Genomic DNA, 23,948 nt, shown 5'->3' with positions numbered 1-23,948 from the left:
GCCAGGTTACTGAAGTTTTTATATGTAATCCTAATCCTAAGACGTTATTTCTTTTTCTTTTTTTATGTATACATTTTAATACTTTTTTTTTTTTTTTTTTTTTTTTAAGAGAGAGAGAGTACCTGTGCGTGAGAAAGGAATGGGTCAGAGGGAGAAGGAAAAGAGAGAATCTTTAGCAGGCTCCACACCTAGCAAGGAGCCCTGCAAGGGGCTGATTCATGACCTGAACCAAAATCAAGAGTTAGATGATTAACCAACTGAGTCACCCAGGTGTCCCCCTCAGTAGTCCCTTTTAAAATAAAAATTGCAATACTTACCATAAAATTTCCTAAATTATTTGTTGGACTGTTTTTTTTAAATATCTATCTCATTTAGCAGATCATATACTCCATGGGGGCAGAATTGTATCCAGTTCACCATTCTCAAGACATTCCACCTGGTGCGTAATCATCGCTACAAAAATATTTGTTCAATTATAGGGATAAATCTCAAAGATAATGAAGAAGCATTGATGGATTTTTATATATTTCAAGAATATATTAGAACAGTGAAGTTGAACATCAGGGAGACATGTTAAGCTTCTATTTCAGTAGTCTAATACGAAAATAAATTCAAAGTTTATAACTTGAGCAGTTAGGTAGATGATAAGGCCTTTTGGTGAAATAGGTCTTTAGACTGAAATTTGTGCCTATATTTGTGTATATAATTTCTGTATATTCCAAATTTTTAAATTTCTATATTAAAAAAAATATTGTTGAGGTATAATTAACATACAGTGTTATGTTAGTTTAGGTGTACAACGTAAGTGATTCATCTTCTCTCTCTGTTATGTTCACCACAAGCATGGCTACCATCTGTCACTATACAATTCCTTTATTTTTTATTTATTTATTTTTTAAGAGGGAGACCACTTTTATTGCCCGCCCTGGACTGGAGCCCAGTGTGGGTGGGACAGGAGGGGTTAGGACCTGCTGTGGACAATAAAGGTGCCCTCAGCGGATGTGAGCCATGTCGCCAAGAAAGGGCGTGTTCGTGCAGCCGGTGCAGAGCTGGTCCATCCAGAGCGGCGCCTCATGCTACAGGGGCGTGCGGCGAGGGTAGAAGCTGACGTCTACCCGGTAGTTGAGCAGACAGCGGAGGGGGCCATGCAGAGGTCAGAGGAGCGCACAAGAAGCCGGGAGAAGGAAGTGGGGCTGTGGAAGGTGCGGAAGATGCTGCCGGACTGAGCATTGAACAGGGCCTTGGGGATGCACCTCAGCTCCTGCCGCCCCTTCAGCCAGGCAGCCCGCAGCCCGCAGCCCGCAGCCCGGGAGGGAGCGCAGGCACTGCTCCGTGCTGATGATGCGGATCTTGCGCTCCAGCTCGGGGATGATGTTCGCCAGGTCCCTGTACAGGTGGTCTCCGGAGTAGAGCACGCGGGGTCCCCGCCGTTCCGTCAGGCGCAGGAGCCCTGCAGGTTTCCCTGCCGGTAGGTTTTGCTGTTCTCCAGGCGGGTGATGCGGCCCCAGCGCAGGGAGCCCTTCGCATCGAGTTTGCTGAAAGGCTTGCGCTGCTCAGTGAAGAAGCTGGGTTTGTCAGCCTGGACGATGACCGCGTCCAAGAGCCGACGCCAGTCGGGACCCACCATGTGCCTCATCCCCTTGTCCACGAAGCTGGAAGGGCTGTTGGTGACGAGGAACAGGTGTTTCCCATGTGCCACCAGGCGGCTCAGGACAGCGAACGTCTCGTCCGCTCCCAGGATGTACTTCTCCATATCCCGTTCAATCCACTGGGTACACGAGGCCCTTCACATGCACGTCTCGAATGGCGTCCGTCACATCCTTGTAGAGATGCGCTTGGTCAAACCCCAGGCCGTGACCCCGAAAGTGGTCTACCACGCAGGACAGCAGCGCCATCTCCGGCAGCGAGAAGATGTCCATGAACTGCTTGATGGAGGGACCCTTGCCATAGAAGCCGCTCATCTGGTACAGAGGGGTGTGCTGGGTGCCCCCATATGAATTGAGCACCTCCTCCTCATCAGGCACAGGCTGGAGGCCCCTGGAGGCCATCCCCAGCTGCAGGTAGTGGCAGGCATCGGTTTTCATCAGGAGGCTCTTCTGAATGTCGTAGTGAGGCCTGGGATGGCAAAGCTGGGGTCGCAGTCATACTTCGGATCCCCTGTGGGTGCTAGCAGTGCTCCATCAGGACGCCACGGGCAGCACTGAAGACCTCGGGGTGCAGCGCGTCTGCGGCCTGGGCCAGCGTGTAGTCGTAGTCGCAGCCATAGACTTCCACGTCACGCAGGCTTATCTCGTTGTTGGCATAGATGGCTGCTGGGTTCAGGAGACTGCAGACCTCCGGGGGCAGGAGGTCGTGCACCAGTCTCCTCATGTCCTGGTGACAGGCCCACAGGTGCGCGCTGAGTTGGGCACCGCCGGCGGGCGCAGAGTGCAGGGCGCCCGGGCAGTGGGCGCCGGGCCCCGGGGGGCCGCAGCCAGGGCAGGAGGGCGAGGGCGAGGGCGAGGCGGCTCGCGGCCCGCGGCGGCCCCTGCACGGCAGCCAGCGCCCAGCGGCCTCCCGCAGCCCCGCACCCGCCAGGTGCGGCCTGTGCAGCCCTCGGCCCGTCGGCCAGTCCGCCGCCCTCTGCCCAATTCTTTTTCTAATATCATTGACTATTCTATATGCTGTGCCCTTTATTCTCACAATTTATTCATTCCATAACTAGAAGTGTCTGTCTCCCACTGCCCTTTGCCAATTTGCCCATCCCCTTACCTCCCTCCCCTTTGGTAACCAGTAATTTGTTCTCTGCATTTAAACATCTAATTATTGGGACGCCTGGGTGGCTCAGTGGTTTAGCGCCGCCTTCAGCCCAGGCCGTGATCCTTGAGTCCTGGGATCAAGTCCCATGCCAGGCTCCCTTCATGGAGTCTGCTTCTGCCTCTGCCTGCCTCTGTCTCTCTCTCTCTCTGTCTCTATGTCTCTTGTGAATAAATAAATAAAATCTTAAAAAAAAATAAAAATAAACATCTAATTCTGCTTTGCGGGGCACCCGGGGTGGCTCAGCGGTTTGGCGCCACCTTCGGCCCAGGCCATGATCCTGTAATCCTGGGATCAAGTCCCACGCCGGCTCCCTGCATGGAGCCTCCTTCTCCCTCTGCACACCCCTTCTCTGTGTCTCTCATGAATAAATAAATGAAATCTTTAAAAATAAACATCTAATTCTGCTTTGCATTTGTTCATTTGTGTTTTTTTTTTTTAGATTTCACATGTGAGTGAAATCCTGTAGTATTTTTCTCAGTCTGATTTATTTCACTTAGTATGACACCCTCTAGGCTCATCTATGTTGTTGCCATGGCACAACCTCATCCTTTTTATGGCTGTGTAATATTCCAGTGTGTGTGTGTGTGTGTGTGTGTGTATATTACATTTTCCTTACTCATTTGTCTATTGATGGACATAGGTTGCTTTCATATCTTGGCTATTGTAAATAATGCTGTAATAAACCTAGGGGTGCATGGGTCTTTTTAAATTAATGTTTTTGTTTTCTTTGGGTAAGTAGTAGTGGAACTAGTGGATCCAAATTTAATCTTTAGATATTACACTTATTATATATAGGCATAATGACTGTGGACAAATGATAAACAATCTATAGCCTATGGGAAGCAATTATACATTCTTTACACAAAGTCCCTTATCTAATAGATGAGAAAATTGAGGCCAGAATGTGTCAAATTCAGCCAAGCCCTCTCTGTTGGACATCACCTCCTTGTATAGTCAACTGGTTATTTCTGGCAGACAGAAGAGGATATTAGGTGTTTTTTTTTTTTTTTAATTAAGTCACATATCTTTCTTATGATCATAATGAAAAATAAAACAAAAATAATGCTGTATTTGTATTTGTCAGGTTCTAGTCATTGAAACAGAAACCACTCTTCACATTTCACATGAGGGAGTAAGGCAGTACAGTGACCTGGTCACAGAGGAATTTGTAAGGATAGAATAGCAAATGGCAAATGGAGATGACAATTTGCAAGTTTGTGAACAAAAAAATAATATTGGTGAGCCCATAACTCTGCACCTTCTTCTCTGATGTTGAAGATGCTATTCAGGTATTCTTGGACTCAAAAAGAAATTTCACCTCTCTCAAGGCTGAAACTACTAAAAGGGGATGTCTCAGGCTACCTGAGTCTTGAACAAATCACCTCAGCCCAGCCAATCTTATGGCCATTTCCAGGAAGTGCCATACCACTTTTATCAGAAACAGAATATTTTTATCTTTCTTTTTCGCTGCTTCTTATGTCTTTCTACTGCCTCCTATTGCCAACATTTGGAGGAAGTTTGCAATTATAGAAATCTGCAAATTATAATTCACTGGAAAATGATTTTATCAGGTTAGAGCAGTTTTAAAGAGTGGTTATGGGTCTGGAAAACAACAGGTAAGCAACTAGCACAGATGATATTTCAAAATATGTGGATGCATTATGATTTCTCTGTTAAAGGTAGTCTTATAGAAATTACTTTTGAAAGACATATTTCTTACAAATGTTATAAGAATAATGTGATTTTATAACTAAATCAACATGCTAGGAATTCACTTTGAATAGTTTTTTCTTACTTAACAGCAAAATTTGTTCAAAAGAAAAGCATCATGTTTTTACAATCTTTGAAAGTGTAAAGATAAAGTCTAGGCACCCCCACCTAAACTTAAAAGAATGAAAGAGAACAACCACAGTGACAACAACACCCTTTCAATAATACTAATCATAGTATTTGAGCATAATTTTTAAAACTGAATTTTTATATTAAACATATACTTTAAAAATGATTGTAATTCATTACCTAGGAATTGTTTTGATGAAAGTTAGAATTCTAGTTGAGCTAGAATCAGCTTAAATATGAAGGGGAAAATACTGGTTTTGCAAAATCAAACCATAAGAAATATGTAGCCTTAGGACTCATGAGGCATACATATATACCTGTGTCTTGTGTGTGTGTGTGTGTGTGTGTGTGTGTGTGTATATATATATATATATATATATATATATATATATATATATATTTCAGTCTCTGTTTCTCATCTCTTCTGTGTGCCTTCTGCCTCCCTTCTTTTTTCTGGCTGTTCATATGACCTTGGATCCATGATGAATGGCGCATTAGAGCTTGTTGTTCATAATTGCAAGATCAAGTGCAAAGGATTCTTTTCTCCCAGCTGGATTTTAACAAATTTTAAGGAAGAGTTCTAATTGTCCCAGTTTCATGTGATCTACCTTAGAAAAAAATATGATTGAGAATGAGGAATACTGTACTTGTCTTAGCGTAGTTCATTCTTTACCTATTCCAGGAAGGAACAGTTTTCTGTAAAGTGGATCCTAGAGGACCTTTGAAAAATGGGAATTCCCTTCAAATTACATCTAGTCTGTATAATAGCCTCCCCCTCCTATATGGCCCTCATGCTAGCAAGTTTTCTCAACACTTCCATGATTTTATTAAAAAAAATTGCTAATCTTATATTAGCTAGATATGTTAAATATAGTTAACATCATAGCTGGATGTATATTGCTTTTCATCTTACAAATCATTTCATAAGATATGATATAAAGTTTTCTAAGCAAAGGTGCACTATAAATCTATTGATGTGTTTTGCGTCTCCAGGCTTAGAAGTGGCCCTGCATTGTATTGTAAGATTCCAACTCACTGCTGAGTGCCCTTTGCACTACTCTACCCATGTAGAAAACTGGAGTCAGTACAATATTACTTATTTAGATGGCACAATTAAAATCAGGATTTTATATAAATTTAAGGGAAATACATTTAATGACTTAGAGTTGTATTAACATCCTGAAGTATATCATTCATTATTCAGGCATTTTACTCAATTTTATTCATATTCATACGCCTATGATGTCAATATAGTAAAAGAATTATTCAGGATTCCAAAATGTTCCTATTAAGTGATTTAAATGTTGATTCCTGTGTATTTCAAGTGTCTGCATAAATTAAGATACTTCACTGACTTTTGAGTGTTATTGCAGCTCTCTCCTTTCCTTAACAAAACAATCACACAAAACGCTTTCTCCAAAGACTTTTGTTGTTTCTAATTATGGACCACAACTACAGACACTATAAAACAATAGTGATGACAATGACAACTAATAAACATTTCTACGGTTTTCATAGGCAAAAGGGGAATTGGATAATGTTGAATACTTCTGTTCAATTTTTGTTTGTTCGTACAGTATTTCCTCATAGACCTAATTACTTGCTACATTTTTCTGAGGTTGTGAACAATATCATATTGTCACATTATAAGTGATCCTAGATTATTTTAATTTAAAGTGGATGGAATAATCACTAAAAGATGTTGCAACTTGAATTCTGAGAAGCAGGCACAGTGTACTCTGGCACGATGCCTTCTCTCTAAAAACAGACCATCTTCCAAAGAGTCTCTCAATATAAATGACTTACCATATAGTGTAAAAGGATTCATAATGAGATAAAACATTAAATAAAAAAGCTACAACAAGAAAAAAAAATCTTATTTTTAAAATGGGCCAAAGACCTTAACAGAAACCTTACCAAAGACTTGTAGATTGTAAATAAGCATGTGAAAGGATGCTCTACATCATTTGTCATGAGATAAATGCAAGTTAAAACAGCAGTGAGAGACCACTACACACCTACTAGAATGCCCAGCATCTGGAACACAAACAACACCAAGTGGTGGTGAGGATGTGAAGCCACAGGAATTCTGACTCATTGCTGGCAAGAATGCAAAATGATTCAACTTCTTCAAGAGACAGCTTTTAGGTTTACTACAAAACTCAACATAAGATCTTACCATGAGATCTTGCCATCATGCTCTTGGTATTTACACAAAGAAAAGAATTGAAAACTTGTCCATGCACAAGCATGAAAATAGATGTTTATAACACCTTTATTCATAATTATCAAAACTTGGAAGCAACCAAGATGTCTTTTAGTAGGTGAATGTTTAAACTGTAGTACATTAAGTGCAATTTTATTCAAAAAACAAACAAACAAAAAGAGCTATCAATCCATGGAAAGACATGAACTAACCTAAGACTCATATTACTAAGTAATAGAAGCCAGTCTGAGAAGGCTATGCATATGATTACAGTTATATGACATCCTAATAAATGCCAAAATATGAAGGCAACAAAAAAGATCAGTGATTACCAGGGATTTGGCATGGGAGAGATGCATAGGGTGCGCAGAGAAGTTTTTAGGGCAGTGAAAATACTCCCTATGATATTGTAATGATGGATTTATGTCATTATACATTTGTCCAAACCCAGTGAATGTACAACACTGAGTGAACTCTTAAATAGACTTTGAGTGATTATGATGTGTCAATCCTTGATTTTAAAAAAACTTCATCCTTGGTTTAAAAAAAAACAAACTGTTCTGACAAGTGATGCCAATAATAGTGGAATCTATGCATGTGTTGAAATGGGGGGCTTAGGGGAAATCTCTGTACTTTCCTCTCAATTTTATTGTAAACCTAAAGCTAATCTAAAAAATGAAGTCTTAAAAAAATAAAGGAGAGACAATGTTTGATCTCTCTATCAATGTTATCAGTTCATGTTTTTCAAGTATTATTCTTTCTTTCCATTTAACTATAAATGTAAATGTAACTTTCACTATTCCTTCAAACAAAAAATAAATAAAAATAATGGTAAAATTGAAATATTGTGTGTCATTACTTGACCTCTGAAATACTTAAAATATGGTGTTGAATATGTAAGAGGTCTTTATGTACCCGCTATAATATTTTATAAATGGAAGACACTTTAAAGCTGCATTCCAGAGAATCAGCTAGAGAAGAGTTTATGGATTCTGTTATTTCATGGAGGAGAATACCTAGGACAGAAATATGATTACTTAAGGTCAAGAAACAAAAAGCAGAACCATATATATATATTTTTCTCTATCCATTGCTCTCTGCACTAGATCACAGAGATTCAGGAGTCCTGGGATATGTTCCTTGGTCTGCATTTACCTCCGTGTATAGCATTGGGCACATATTCATGCAACAGATGTTCATTGAATGACTGTTGTGTACTATGTGAAATTCTAGGAAATGGAAATATGAAGATGATAGATGTATATAATCACGTTCAGTATGAGGTGCAGTGGGAAGACAACACAAATTCTCCAGTGTTTATAATAGAAATTTATTGGACATACTGGATGGAATCTAAGGCTCTTCTGGTCAACGTCTTACCATATTTACCACAGTATCTCAAATGTGTTACAAAAGCATTTCAGGTCTTTTGTTTCTAATTTATAAAACTACCCTAATAAGTGTTACTATCACCACTTTACATATGAGAAAGTCATTACTTTGCCAAATATTGCGAGCAACTGAAATAGAAAACCTGACTTCAACCCTGGTAAATCCAAAAGCTAGACACTCTCTATAATATCAAGTTGCTACTGATTTTCACTTTTGTTTTGAAGGAAAGTTTACATATCCGTAGAACTGGTAATTGGGAGAAAATTTAAAAGTCAATCTTATGCTTACTAGGAAATAGATTTAACCTTTCTCTGAAAGCAGTGTTCCCTCATGCATGTGCACCACATGTACCCAGGTCACAATCCTTCCACTAGGACAAGAATTCTTCAGGGTCAATGTCAGTGCTGTGCAATAGGACTTTCTGAAATGATGGACATGTCCTATATTTTCACTGTTCAGTATGGTAGCTACTGGCCTCATGTAGCTATTGAACACCTGAAATGTGGCTAGTGTGACATGGAACTGAATGTTTGATTTAATTGATTTAAACTTAATTTAAATGGCTACGTGACTGTTGAGTACCTGGAACTTGGCTGGTAATACCGAGGAACTGAATTTTTTAATTTAGTTTAAATAGCCAGATTTTCTTAGTGGCTAGCAAAATTGCTAGTGGATATTGCAGGCCTATACATACTGGAATGTGCATAAATGTATTTCAAAAGACCAGTAGATCTCCTACAATTGAATACTATAATATGTGTGTATGTGAAATTTTCTTAAAGTAAGTTTTTCTATCACATCCTGAAGGGATTCATACAAGTATTAAGAAACATCCCTCTCCAGGAGGGGCATGGAAATTCTTGTTTTTTGCATTTTCTAATTCCTGTATTTAACCCATACATTTGCTTTTACTCTAATGAAGTTGACTCTTATTAAACTTTGCTTCCAAGTCTGTAGATATTGAAATCTCCCCATCACAATGTATAAAAAGGAAATGGGATTTTTAATCATTTTGGTAAAACATGATCAAACTTTTTTTATTTGCATACTTTTAAAGATATTATTCCAAAGAGGATGTGGAAATAAAGGGTTCTAACTCCAAAACTATGCTATTTTGATGATGTTTGCTACTGTTCTTAAGCAAATATTTTGTTCTGGATTTTAGTAGATGAGGGAATATAGTCTTTACAAGTGTATCACCACTTTCAAAAATTCTCATTAAATGAATCTATTCATCCTTCCATTATTCAAACACATGAAAAGGTTGTGCTGTGTGCTGGTCATTGTATTTAACACTAATGATAAAAATATAACCAGGAAGTGGTAATTTTTAGCAAGGACCTATAAAGCAGTAGGGTAAGTGGACAAACAAGTGACATAAATTATAACACATCATGGTAAATGTTATAATAAAATACAAGTGAAGTGTTCTTTAATTCTTATTTAATATCAGATACTGTGCTGAGTGATGATGTGCATTTTCTTTTTTTTTTTTTAAGATTTTATTTATTTATTCATGAGGGACACAGAGAGAGAGAGGCTGAGACTCAGGCAGAGGGAGAAGCAGGCTCCCTGCAGAGAGCCTGAAGCGGGACTTGATCCCAGGACCCTGGGGTCATGACCAGAACTGAAGGCAGATGCTCAACCACTGAGCCTGATGTGCATTTTCTTCTGTAATCCTCACAGCATGTCTTTCTAGCTTGTTACTATTATTTTCTTACATTTTACGATGATTAAAATCAAGCCTGAGAATTGTTAAGTAACTTTCGCTTGGTCACATAGCTGTAAGTAGCTGCAACTACTATATTATCAGGCTAGGGAGAGTCAATAAAAAGGTCATAAAGGGTTGGGAGAAGGCAGTGAAATATATATAAAGGTACATTTTTATTATATCTCCTTGGAGGATTTGCTAAGCACTAGGGATTCAAGAACAGTATCAAGACTCTTAAAATCAAATTACTTTTACCTGGACTCTGAAAGTTTTATAATTTTTTTCCTGTCATCTACTTCTAATTAATATCCCATCTAAATTGATTTATATCAAAGATGATTGAATTTTAATATAATGTAAGATAAATGGTGATACTTCATTATATTATGCATATTAGCATAGTCTTAGGTTACTGTTTTAGAATGGTAGTGCCTACTTTTATCCTCTGTTCTTTAGTGCCCTGAATCTGGAAGAGACAAAAGGGCTCAGTTTTAGCAGATTAGACTTATCCATTACAGAATCTTAAGTATCTCAGAAGTAAGGACTGTGGTTGGATCCAACTATAGAATTTTCAGGGCCTACTGTGAAATGAAAATGCAGGGGACATTTGTTTAAATATTATTAAGAATTTCAACAAGGCCACAAAAAAAGCATTAAACCAAACACAGGGCCTTCTCTGTGCAGGACCCTGTGCAAGAGTACAAAACATGAGCTCATGAAACCAGCCCTGATGTTTTTCTGTAAAACACTATGTGCTTCTCTAAATGTAGCATAAGTTTGAAGTACCTATATCTCAAACTTTATGCCCTTTCTTTGGCGATGACCTCCACAGACTTTCCTGAAGGAGCTGATGCAGCTGCCTGTATTCGTGTGAGGTAGCTCCATGTGTGACATCAGATGATAAATCCAGGGGTGAACAGCTAATCCAAACTAAGACAATCAAATTTCTCCCTTGAGGAACCAGGAATGTTTGAACCTGGAACACAGGAACATGTTCAAAGGTTCTAAATAACTGAAGTTTAAAGTTTGGGAGATTTGGGGATAATGAGAGCAGTATTCAAAGCTCTGTAGATAAAACTTTATGGGAAAGCTGGATCTAAAACGTTGTCAGCCATGGGTTGTGGAGTGCAACAAAACCAGAGATAGCAAAGAGAGAAAGAGGGAGGGAGGAAGAGAGGAGGAGAGAAGGATGGAGGAAAGGGAGGGGAGAGAATATGCTGTATAGAGAATGAGTGTTTATTCTCTTATAAGGCTTTTAAGAATTAATACCATGTCAGTGAGGTTGGCATTTTACTTTATATATATATATATATATATATATATATACACTTTTAAAGGATAGGATATCCTTTAAAAATTATTTATTTGGGCAGCTCTGGTGGCTCAGTGGTTTAGCACCACCTTCAGCCCGGGGCGTGATCCTGGAAACCCGATCAAGTCCCACGTCAGGCTCCCTGCATGGAGCCTGCTTCTCCCTCTGCCTGTGTCTCTGCCTCTCTCTCCTTCTGTGTCTCTCATGAATGAATGAATGAATGAATGAATGAATGAATGAATGAATATCTTTTAAAAAATAAAAATAAATAAAAATTATTTATTTGAGAAAGAGTGAGAGCAAGAGAGAGCACAACCAGGTGTTGGGGCAGAGGGAGAGGAAGAAGTAGAGTCCCCACTGAACAGGGACCCCAACTTGGGGCTCCATGCCAGAACCCTGGGATCATGACCTGAGCTGACACAGATGCTTCACAGACTGAGCCCCCCAGGTGTCCCTGAGGTATCCTTTTAAATGAGAGAAATGGAGTGTAGATGCTGATTACAATTTTCATGAACTCCTTTCAGCCTCATGTGTCTTCTGTTCCCTTAGTATGATCCTGTCACTACTTCTGTTAGTTTGAGTGAATTGCCATTTCTTTCAGTCAAATAACCCTTGATACCAAAAGCTATGCTGGGATTCCAGTTGCTTGTGAAACTGAAGTAAAACTAAATCCAGCCTGAGTTTCATGAGTCGTGACATTTTCTACTGTGAAAATTGTGACCATATTACAATATTAGTATTATTACTCATTTGAAAGTAATGAAAAAAAATAAACCAGCACTTAAAGTCCAGGTAATTGGCACAGAACAAGAGCTAAAATTGGGACATAAGATCCCTGTTTCTGTTACAACCATGCAGGAATATCACTTTCTAATACATCCTCAATTTCATAGGATGTCCACTATTTTACAAGAATACTACTTGTACGTTTCCATTTCCTGCATATTATTTTTCAACATTTCAAACCAAATTATTAGTTTTTCACTTTTGTTCATTGATATGGCAGATTGCTTGTTCTGTTGCTTTAAATTAGTTTATCTATTTTTACTATATCAATCCACCTTGCTGCAGTAAAATTTTAAAACATGACTATGCATATACTTTTGTTTTAACCATTTATTTGCCCACAGATGTTGCCAAAATGTGTCCTGACAGTTACTTCTATAACCTTTAGCATTTTCGATAGGAATTTTAAAATAGAGGAAAATTTAGGGAAATGCATTAATTTTGACAATGAATTGTCCTTTTTCCTTAAATAGACTATTTTAAGTGGTCTAATGAGATCTATAAATCATGTTGAATATTTTTAATAATCTAAAAGCATGAATTTTTAAGAAAAGAGACAATGGATTTTTCTTTGTGTTTGTGGAGCATATTAAAATTCTATTTTTCAAAGAGCTGGTATGATTCAAGGGCACAGTTAAAGTCAACAGCATTAATGAAGAATTAGATAGGACTTGTTAACTTTTTGGCCTTCCCTAATTAGAAAGTATCATTATATGAAACAAATTGTACTTTTCTTATGTAAATGGACACATAGGTAATATATGTTCCCTGTGGAAATATAGAATGTGCATAAAACTATACAGGGTGATGAGAATAAAAAACAAAACAACTTTATAATACTTACCTTTGTAACCAGTTTTATATTTCCTTCTATATGTATTTCCTAAACATTTCCTACTTTATCAAGATCACATTCCATATGGAATTCTGAATTGTTTAATTTTTACCTAACATCTTGGTTGGTCATTTTATAAATATGAAGTAATTTAAAATTACCGAAGTAATTTTATAATTATGAAGTAATTTCCCTAGTATTTGACATTTAGCTCAGTCTTAATTTTCGCTACCAAAAAAATACTCTGTGGTAAACATCATCAGTTGCAAATATTGTTTCAGGTTTCAGAAACCTTTTTAGGAAAGCATCTCAGAAGTATAAAAAATAGTTACAAAAGCTATTTATATATTTAAGGTTATTCTGTATTTACCAAAAGTTGGATTCCAATAGTTTATAATTAACATATTCCTACCAGTAATGCTATTTCATTGTTGTTTCATGAGCAATTTTTTTCTCTTTTCTCCATATTCTTTTCTCTTTTTCTCCCTCTCTGCCTATTTCCAGTTTATTATTTTCTTAGCATTTATACTTCTTCACAATGTCTTTTTACTGAAGAAAATATATAGGTCTCTAGTTTCTTATATCCATTTTTATCTTAATGCTTATGTTTCTAGTGTTTGTCTATACATTTTTTTTTCAAATGCCTTAGACTATCTGAATATTACAAATATTAGACCTTATTTGTTATCAATTAATTAAATATGTTTGTATTAATAAAATAATACTTTTTAAAGGACAGTAATTATAATAATGGGTATTCTTACCTTTTGCAAGGGACTGGGTTACTCTAATCTTATTTGGATGATTTTTTTTTTTTTTTTGTGAAAGGGATGCTAAGGCTGTAAAACCCAAATTCCTCCTAATGGTTTGGCTTTCAGCCCAGAACTACAAAGGAATACCCCCAATCAAGTTAAAAACACATCTGATGGCTAGCTGCTATTGTATAAAGGTAAACTTCATCTGCCTATTGATGCAATTCAAAGTGGGATAAACCAGGGATCCCTGGGTGGTACAGCGGTTTAGCGCCTGCCTTTGGCCCAGGGAGTGATCCTGGAGACCTGGGATCGAATCCCATGTCGGGCTCCTGGTGCATGGAGCCTGCTTCTCCCTCTGCCTGTGTCTCTGCCTCTCTCTCTCTCTCTCTCTCTCTCTCTCTGTGTGACTATCATAAATAAATAAAAATTAAAAAAAATTCTATCAAAGTGGGATAAACCATTCCTGATTTACATGATGAAATGTTTTCCTAATTTTATTTCCTATACATTACTGACAAGTTTGTCTTTTTTATCTCCCTCTGGAAACACTAAACATTTTGACATGTTTAGCTTGGTTTTACCAAAGTAAAATTGGATACGATAGTATGACTTGAAATCAGGAGTCTTTGTAGATTTAAGTTTGCAAGTGGAAAGGTTTTTTCTTTAGCTTAAAGGATTTTTGATTGACCTTCTATAAAATCTATTGTTGAACCAGACAAGGAAGTCATATCACTTTCATAATTTAGGCCAACTGAAATGGATGATAATTTAATAACCACTTTAACACATTCTTTTATAAGTGGTAGGTGTTGTTCTTTAGAAATGTATAAACCTGTTAATAGCAACTGTCAAGTAATATATTATCCTGGGAAAACAGAATCCTCAAATACTGGATGCTATTATGAATATAGAAGGTGAAGGCAGAAACCATGAACAATACTCAGTGATCAGAAAATTGAACTGCAGTACTGCATCAACAATGAAAGAGAGTAAAACATTACTCTAAAATTTCTAAAATATATATTTTTTCTTTTTATTCCCTTGTGAATCTGTATTTTACAGATACACAGAGATGAAAAACGTGTAGTTAAGAAGTTTATAATTGGGCAGCCCTGGTGGCCCTGCGGTTTGGCACCACCTTTGGCCTGGGGTGTGATCCTGGAGACCTGGATGGAGTTCCACATCAGGCTCCCTGCATGAGGCCTGCTTCTCCTCTGCCTGTGTCTCTGCCTCTCTCTCTCTCTCTCTCTCTCTCTGTCATGAATAAATAAATAAAATCTTTTAAAAAAAATACTTAAAAAAAGAAGTTTATAATTGGAAATGACCCTGGAAATTATAGTTTCAATCAAAATTTTTTCCAGAGAAGAAACTAAAAGTCCATAAGATTATCAAATGACAAAAAAAAAAAAAAAAAAAAAAAGATTATCAAATGACTTCTCCAGAAAGGCTACATTGAAGATAAAAATAATACCTTGAGAAAAGAGCCAGTTTAAGTGAAGAAACATAATACCATTTCAGAATTGGGAATAATAGAGTTCAAAGGCATATGAAGAAGATTCAGCCAGATACTGGATCATAATAGCTCTTAGTAAATCATATTTGGGATGGAAATTTGCATGGGACTAGAAGATTAAGAAATTGAACCCTATGACTGCTGTAATATGGAAGTGAGATAGGCAAACTATGACAAATAGATGTTCCTCACAGTACCTATTCAGGTAATAATAAGGGTATATTGAGAACAATATAGGTAGGAAGTAAATAACAGCAGTCTCCTAGGAATTTGAGAATAATTACCCAAATGTAAAATTTATCATCCTCATCCTAACAGTTTCACTTCTATAAATCTAATCAACTAGTATACCTGTACAAGTCAGCAAAAATCTATATTAACAGCATTCACTGACCAATTTGTGTAACTGCAATATTAAACACACTATAAACATCCCCTCATAGGAGAAGTAGTTAGGTTATTACTATATATATGCTCAGACCTTAAACAAAATGGGTTGAATTTATGCATGCCAGTATTGAGAGTGTCCTAAAATATATTGACAGGTAAAGAAAGCCAGTTGGAACTTTATTGTATATGAGTCTTTGTGTTTTAAAAGGGAATGTGCATGTGAATGTCTATTCTTAGGGATATTTGGAGAAATTCTTTAGAAAAACAGGTAAAATAGAGATGTTTCTTTTAGGGATGCAATGCAGGGATAGGAAGATTGTTTATTGTGAGGCGTTTTATGCTATTTGAATTTGTTAATGTACATGTGTTGCCTTTTTAATTAAAAAGATAAAGATAGTTAAAATAAGCTCACAGTCCACAACCTGGGCCCTCTCAGCAGAATCACAGAAATTGAAGCATCACTCAGGGTTTTTTTTTTTTTTTTCCCAATTCTTGATAGGGTCCTTGACACACTTAAAAATGATGTTCCACTTGCAACTGTTACATTTCTAAGTATTGCCTTCTGCCTTGCTAAAGACTGTTTTGTCTTCTACCATATTCCGGACTTGCTGGGCAGGATAGATAAGAGTATGACAACTCCTGGATGTACTTCTGTGATTCTCTGCATAGAGGGATTGCTAGAGATCATTATGCTGAGCTCAGGTCAGTAGGAGGCACAGATGCTGCCTGAGCCCAATTTTGCGTCTCACTTTGAACTTAATTTAACCTATATATGGGTTGACATTTTAACCTGTATATAGCTATACTTTATATAGCTATATATATATTATATGTATTATATATAGTTTTATGGAGTTAAATATAATATAGGACAAATAATTATCACAAATTCTATCATCATGGATGACTATAGGAAACACCTTAAAGTCCCAGAAACTGGATTGCATCCATTGGGATAATCACAAAACACAATCCAGGACAAAGGTGGGTTTCTTTTTCCCCATATAGAGAAGGTAGGCATGACTTATTCTGTGGCTAGTTTAGACCTGTATTATTATCCCCTTGCTGCTCCAGTGTGAGGGTCTTTTTCCTTACATGGGAAAACATAATTGTCACTTCTCTCTTTCTTTTCATTAGAAGACTAAAAGAAGAAAGAAATCTCCCACCATAAATCTGTAATGGCCCTCTTCCACTCAGATGTGTTATTTTTGCCAAAAGAATGGAAATTGAAGAGGGGAAAGGTAGATTGACTAATTAGAGTTGTTAGTGCTAGAAATTTAACTGTAGTGCATTATGATATTCTTGGATGGGTAGAGACAAGAGGATAAAGCTGTAAAAACTGACAGACACGGAAGAGTCAAGAGACTATTAAACATGATAAGTAGAAAAAAGATAATGGAATAATGAGGTAACCAGTGTCAAAATAATAGGTCTGGGTCAGTAGGGTAATAGAGTTTAAGGTTTCAAGATTCAAGCAGTTCTTCTTGATGGTAAACTTGAGAGTATGGGAACCCAAATAAATTTTCAAAGAGTGATGTGAGAAGTCACTGATGTTTAGGGAATTTAGAAATTTTTGTATTGGGATGTTAAAACAACCCAAGTTCATAATAAATAGGAAAAGACAGGACATTTACCAGGACAATGTAAGGAAGTGACCTATTAGTTAGTAGAAAACAGAACAAGGGCAGCCCGGGTGGCTCAGTGGTTTAGCGCCGCCTCAGCCCGGGGTGTGATCCTGGAGACCCAGGATCAAGTCCTGCATCAGGCTCCCTGCATGGAGCCTGCTTCTCCCTCTGCCTGTGTCTCTGCCTCTTTCTCTCTCTCTCTGTGTCTCTCATGCATAAATAAATAAAACCTTTAAAAAAAAAAAAGGAAAACAGAACAAAATGAGTTAAGTTAGGCATAATACTGGCTGAAGACTTTAGTATGGAATAACCTATATGCATCAGTTTGGAGTTACATGCATGGTACCACCACCGCAAAGGACCATTGACAGTGTGAATGTAAGAATGAACCTCTTGCAATTAAGCAAAGTTGTACTCAGGAAAAGAGACAGTCATGAATGTAGGGAAGATGATACAGGATTAATCCTTTGAAGAAGCAAAATATAAAGATAGCATTTGCATAAAGACTCCAAAGGATGGAGATGCTTGGTGAAACTGGCATGATATTGAGAACATGAACGAACGTAGGGGAGCCTGGATGGTTGAGTCAGTTAAGCATCTAACAGCTGGCTTTATCTCAGGCCATGGTTTTATGAGTCATGATCTCATGGGTCTGAGATTGAGCCCCATATCAGGCTCAATGCTTAGCACGAGTCTGCCTCAGGATTCTCTCCCTTTGCTCCTCCCCGCATTCTCTCCCTTGGTCTCTAAAATAAATAATCCTTTAAAAAATACATGAATGTATGGTAAAGACTTAATATTGAGAAGGTATGTGGAAAGAGATTAATTGAAGGGATAATTAAAGATAGTGGAGATGAAAAGCAGCTTGTTCCCAGACACAGGATTCTGAATCTAAGTCAATAAAGTCATTTTTGACTAGTTCTTCTTCTAGGGGTAAGTTGTTACTTCTTCATCTTGGCTTATGCCAGAGCCCAAGGTAAAATGTGAAATGGTCTGAAAGCAAGAATGAGAAGCAAGGAAAATGACACATTGTTGTAAATTTGCAATTTTAGTTGTAGAGGTGTATTAAGTCTATGCTATTGGATGAGGGTTTTTTTTTTATTTTTTATGAGAGAAATGTTTGCATAGTGGTGGCAGAATAAAAATTAATACCAAGGTGAATAAGGCTATAAAAATTAGACAAAATGGGCAATGACATTGTGGAATAAATAATCTGTAGAGGTGGAAAAGAAATTCATGTTTGGCCACTTATGATCGATACACTCCCACTTTGCATAATCAGGTTTACAACAGCTGTGGTGCAGAAAGCCAGCATCCTTCCTGAGGCACACATCATAGGATATTTCTCCTTCTCTGCCTAAGGGTTTCTCCAAGTTACAGAGTCTCTCAACACACAAATGTGAGTGTGTGTGTGAGTACGAGTGGAAGTTAATGCTCCCAAAGGCCATCTTCAACCAGTGGGAGAAAACTGTCTATAGATAACTTCACTGGGCTCCTTTCTTTACGTGTGACTATTCTGAGATGGGTTCTACAAGACTCCTCAGAAGGTCTCCACAGATCTCCAAATAAATTGATTTCTAGTTGCCCAGATCAGCAACCAGCTAAATGATGCACACTTTATTGGCTTTCAATTTCCCTACTTTCTTACTTCTGCTTGCTAGCATTAACTAAAATTATCTAACTACACTTGAATCCTCATGTCAGGCTCTCATTTAAGAAATCCATATTAAGATGGTACTTTATTTTCTCAGTAAACAGCTTACCAATGGGAATTTGTGGATAATGATGAATGTCTGGAATAGAAAACTAGTGAACTTTCTAGGGAAATTGATTAGCAGTGGGTTATAGTGAGGAACAGCTTTATATTTATATTTATAATAAGACAATCCCTTGAGTTAGTCTTCTTTCACATTGATGTGCTTTGATTTCATTGTTCTGGATTGTTACCTATGGAATCCCACCTATCCATCCTCATCAGTCCCTCCAGAGGAATGAAATTCTTGGAAGCACCTAAGGCACTAGGATTAAAGGGAAGATGAAGATGGGTAACTTGATTAAATGGAGAAAACAGTTTTGAAGAATAACAGTTTAAGAGGGAGCAGGAGGCTGTTATATGAGCCATTATCTCCTCTTTGCCCATTTGTCCTTACATTTTTGTAAGTTAAATTTTTATTTTTCTTTTATTTTTAAAACTAATCTCTTGTTTCCCTAAATGTAGTAGGAAACTCTCAAAAGTTATCACGTAGTTTCTATGAAGAACACAGAACATAAAGGTAAAGATGACTCTACCTAGATCTCAGGATTTACACTCTCTTTAAAGCAGAGAGATAATCCTCTGCAATGGGCATAGACTGATGAGTAGGGAAATAGTCCCCAGAGGGCTAAAGCAATGATTCTGGCTAATTCTGTAAATCTTAGTCAGAATTGGTTATCTGGCTTCATGCTCCAAGGTGCACCTAATCTCTGCTACAATCAGTTGTGTCATCTTCTTCTTCCAGGCTCTTAATCTTTTGGGGAAAAAGAGAGTGAGGGTGAAGCTAGAGATTAATTTGGACTAAACACAGATTAAAATCTCTTTCCTATTTTCCCAACTCTCCCCTTTCCCTTCAGCCAAAATCTGAGACCCACCAGAGTTACCTGACACAACCATGCATATATTCAACTACTATCACAGCACCCTTTCCTTAATAAGCATACATGTTTAGAGTTAGGAACTCTAGGAGAGAGACTTTTTATGTGCTGTATAGTACTGCTATTCTGTAATTCTGAGTACCATACAGAGCATATATTGATAAGACCAAATAGCTATACATTGATTTAACTAAGAATATTTTTTATCTTTCTAAATTGAACAAAGATCATGACATTTAAATTTGCCATAATTGTGTCACATGCGAAGATATTTGTGGGCAATGTTCAGAACAGACACGTAATTTTTTTCTCTTATTTTCCTGTGTGATTTATTGGTTATGCGTTCACAGTTGGTTGCTACCCAAAATTTAATGCACGTTAACAGCGTCCTAAAGATCATTTGCATTACTCTCGTGACATATTGTGCTTCTCTCCCCTGCAGAGACTCTATAATTATGCTGAACCTTTTGTCTGTGACACTGGCAGTTCTCCTGGAGTGCACATATCTCCCAGCATCCTACAGATGTTGCTCAAAGTTAATCTAGTGGCAAAGGATGCCTGTTTTTATTCACATTTTGGGAATCACTAGTGAGAATCTCAGTGCCACCACTTTTATCTTTGTCTGCAGAATTTGCACGAGTTATTTAAATCCTCTGTGTGATGCCTGGAGCCAGGGACACCACATGGTCAGTGGCTTATGATGAGACTAAGCTGTATTTTTAGGTCTTTCAGATGTTTCACTTTTCATGGCTTTCACAGAACAGCTGAGCCCTCATTGGTGGTAGCTGAGCCCCATGGGTTCCCATTTTCAAGTACTTAAGCTCCTATAGTGATTGATACCATAGATGAAAATACATCAGTAGGCCTGATAGATGAAGTAGAAAATGTACATTCCTCCATTTGATAGCTGTGTAGCAGAGAGTATCTACTTCTGTGTATGATTTATAACCAAGGTCTCCTTATTCTTAGGAGGAGAAACAGCAACAACTTCTGTATAGAGAGCAAAAGAATCTTTAAATTTAAAAGGAGACCTTACTTTATGTGTGTGCTTCAGTTTCATTTTACGTATTACTTCAGTCAATTAATGTATGAGCTTCTCTCACATACCAGACTTGTGCCTTGCATTACACATAGTTAAATATTCTAATTTAAATTTTAATTTCTTTTGACAAGCTTTGCAAATGTTGAAGTTCATTGTCTGAGTGCTCTGAGAAGGCTCATAAAATGTTTTGCCATTCACAGCTGCCAGTAGAACTCTGCCTTTCCTCTCCCTCAATAACCCTTCAGATTAATCTGAATTATCACGATTGTAAATATCTTTATTCCACGATTGATTATAATCTTGGAGAGATCCGTTACTAAAACTAACATGTAACTACATCTCTATTAAAACACCATCACAACCAAATAGCATATTATTTCTCATATAGAATGAGGGGATAAAAAATATATTGCCAGTATTCATCTCTTGGTAAACAACAACAACAATCTATTTTTGTTCCTTCCACTATTACTTTGCATCTTCTTCTTCTTCTTTATTTTTAAATTTTCCAAGTGTTGATAAATCCACAAATGTTAACTAATACAATGATTTTGGGGAAAAAAAGTCTTGATGTTACAAAATACTGCTTATTAGAACATATACTAGAAAGAGATACGAACCATAAATATAAGTATGTGCATTCCTCATTTGCAGTAAATGTGTCAGGTAAGAGGGGGATGAGTTATTTTTTAGCTTATTACTCAAACAAGGAAGCAAAGTTTGATATAACTGAATCAGTGATACATGTAATTCTTTCTAAATTTTGATCCAGAGAATTGTTACAAATAGTATTAGTTGCACAATATCTATCTTCTTTCCTTATTTTTTACTAACAAATTCCAGTTTTATTTGAGATATTAGTGTTCCCAATTAAAAAAATTATTTTTTGGACCTCTTTGCAGTAAAGATGTTCATGTGACTCAGGTCTGGTCAATGAGCAACAAACTACAATTCACTTTATTTATTTATTTATTTATTTAGATTTTATTTATTTATTCATCACACACACACACAGAGAGAGAGAGAGAGAGAGAGAGAGGGAGAGAGAGAAGCAGAGACACAGGCAGAGGGAGAAGCAGGCTCCATGCAAGAAGCCTGACGTGGGACTGATTTTCATGTCTGTGTTTTCATTTACTCATGGACCAAACTATCCCCCAATATAGAAACATTGGTCCTTAGAGCTATTTGTTATTAGCATAATAAAGCAAATGTGAAAAAAAAATAAAGCAAATGTGGTAGTGTCTGTTGTTACATAAGAGTTGATGAAAATATGCTTTTTTAATTTTTTTTAAAAAATTAAAATTAATTATGTCTGTGTGACTTCTTATTCTAATATGCTTAGATGCATTTTTATTTTTAAGAGGGGACTATAAGATAGTATTTTAAACTAATTTGATCAGGAAATCCATTTCCAGAGTTTCTGCTACAACTAGTGTCCCATGGAATGATGGCACTAATGTAGAGAAACTCATATATAAGCATAAATTAAATATAATAGAGGAAATGAAGAAATAAATGCAAGTAATTCTGTTGTTAAACAATGAAAGACAATTTTGCTCAGGTTGGAGTTCAGAGAGACTTTCTGGGAAAGGTGAACAATTATTTTTCATTTATTTTGGTGTATTCGGTGATCTATTCACACTACTTTGTGCAAATCCCTCTTGGTCTGTATGTATTTCATTTTATTTTATTTTTTTTTTGGTATAATTTGCCAATTAAAAGTTGTATCCCTTGAAGGGAAGAGAAATTGTATCTATATCAAAATAAATAAACACACTGAGGATTAAAATAAGTTTTAGTTTTCTAAGCTCTTTGCTATAACCAGCTGAACTAATTGGCCATAAACCAGATTTTATTAAGGCCTGTGTGTATAGCGTAAATAGCCTTTTGCAAAATCATGCTAAAAATATCTAAAAGACATGACCATGAAGGCTTAAAAACTGTAAACAAATAATACACTTTGTACTTTTCATCTTTATAGTGGGCTATAAGCAGGCACAGGGAGAAATCTCCCCACACTTCATCCATCAATCACGGCATTTGAGTGATGTCCTTAAGATATTTCTTGACATTCAGCACCTGGGCAGGTACCACATGCAGGCTGTAAATGAGGAGGGAATCACTGTAGAAACCACTATGGTGTGAAAATTTCCTCTGCCTGATTGTCCAGAATTCTGTCTGTACTTAAAATAAGACCGTAAGCTATGCCCTCACTGCAGTTCAGTTTCTTAGCATTCTCCTTTTTTTTACTTGCCCCAAATTTAAACTTTATAAAGGTAAAGAAAAGAGTGATGCAGCCCTTCCCTGAACCAGAAAAAAATCAGATTATTTGGTTTGATTATATGTTTTATTTCCTAGGCAGATACAGAACAGAATATGAGTCCTGAAATATGATTATATATCTGAAGAACAGTTTCATACACTTTTATAAAGTAATGCACAAAATTTTTAAAATGTATCTTTTTTATGTTTGAAATGTAGAAAGTATAGATTTTGCTTGTAAGCCCTACAGTGAATTCCAGATGTTGGCTGTTACTTCCTATATCCAAGCTGCACTAGGGTCAATAGGAAGAGATGATGCTTTTCAAAAAGCAGATGCTGTCAGACTACACCTTTAGTACTGATGAATCTTTTAAAATGGTTATCTGACCTGATGAGTATTCAGATGTGGAAAGTGGTTCTAATTCTAGAAACTTTAATATTGGCTGCTCTTTTTTTTTTTTTTTGGAACACATATATATTTTTTTATTGGAGTTCAATTTGCCAACATATAGCATAACACCCAGTGCTTATCCCATCAAGTGCCCCTCTCAGTGCCCGTCACCCAGTCACTCCCACCCCCTGCCCACCTCCCCTTCCACCACCCCTTGTTCATTTCCCAGAGTTAGGAGTCTCATGTTCTGTCACCCTCTCTGATATTTCCTACTCATTTTTTCTCCTTTCCCCTTTATTCCCTTTCACTATTTTTTATATTCCCCAAATGAATGAGACCATATAATGTTTGTTCTTCTCCGATTGACTTATTTCACTCAGCATAATACCCTCTAGTTCCATCCACGTCGAAGCAAATGGTAGGTATTTTTTGTTTATAATGGCTGAGTAATATTCCATT

The 23,948-nt window shown here is 37.1% G+C and overlaps 1 protein-coding gene and 1 pseudogene across 35 annotated transcripts in view; one reads left to right on the top strand and one right to left on the bottom strand.

Annotated features, from left to right (window-relative positions):
* The window catches only part of PTPRD (protein tyrosine phosphatase receptor type D), a 2,191,141-nt gene that overhangs the window by 50,439 nt on the left and 2,116,754 nt on the right, over positions 1 to 23,948 (top strand). The window lies entirely within an intron of this gene.
* LOC144321524 (5'-nucleotidase domain-containing protein 2 pseudogene) lies at positions 879 to 4,223 on the bottom strand (annotated as a pseudogene).

The sequence above is a fragment of the Canis aureus genome, chromosome 10, assembly GCF_053574225.1.
Source record: "Canis aureus isolate CA01 chromosome 10, VMU_Caureus_v.1.0, whole genome shotgun sequence".
Lineage (NCBI taxonomy): Eukaryota > Metazoa > Chordata > Mammalia > Carnivora > Canidae > Canis > Canis aureus.
This window is presented reverse-complemented; position numbering and strand designations above follow the sequence as displayed.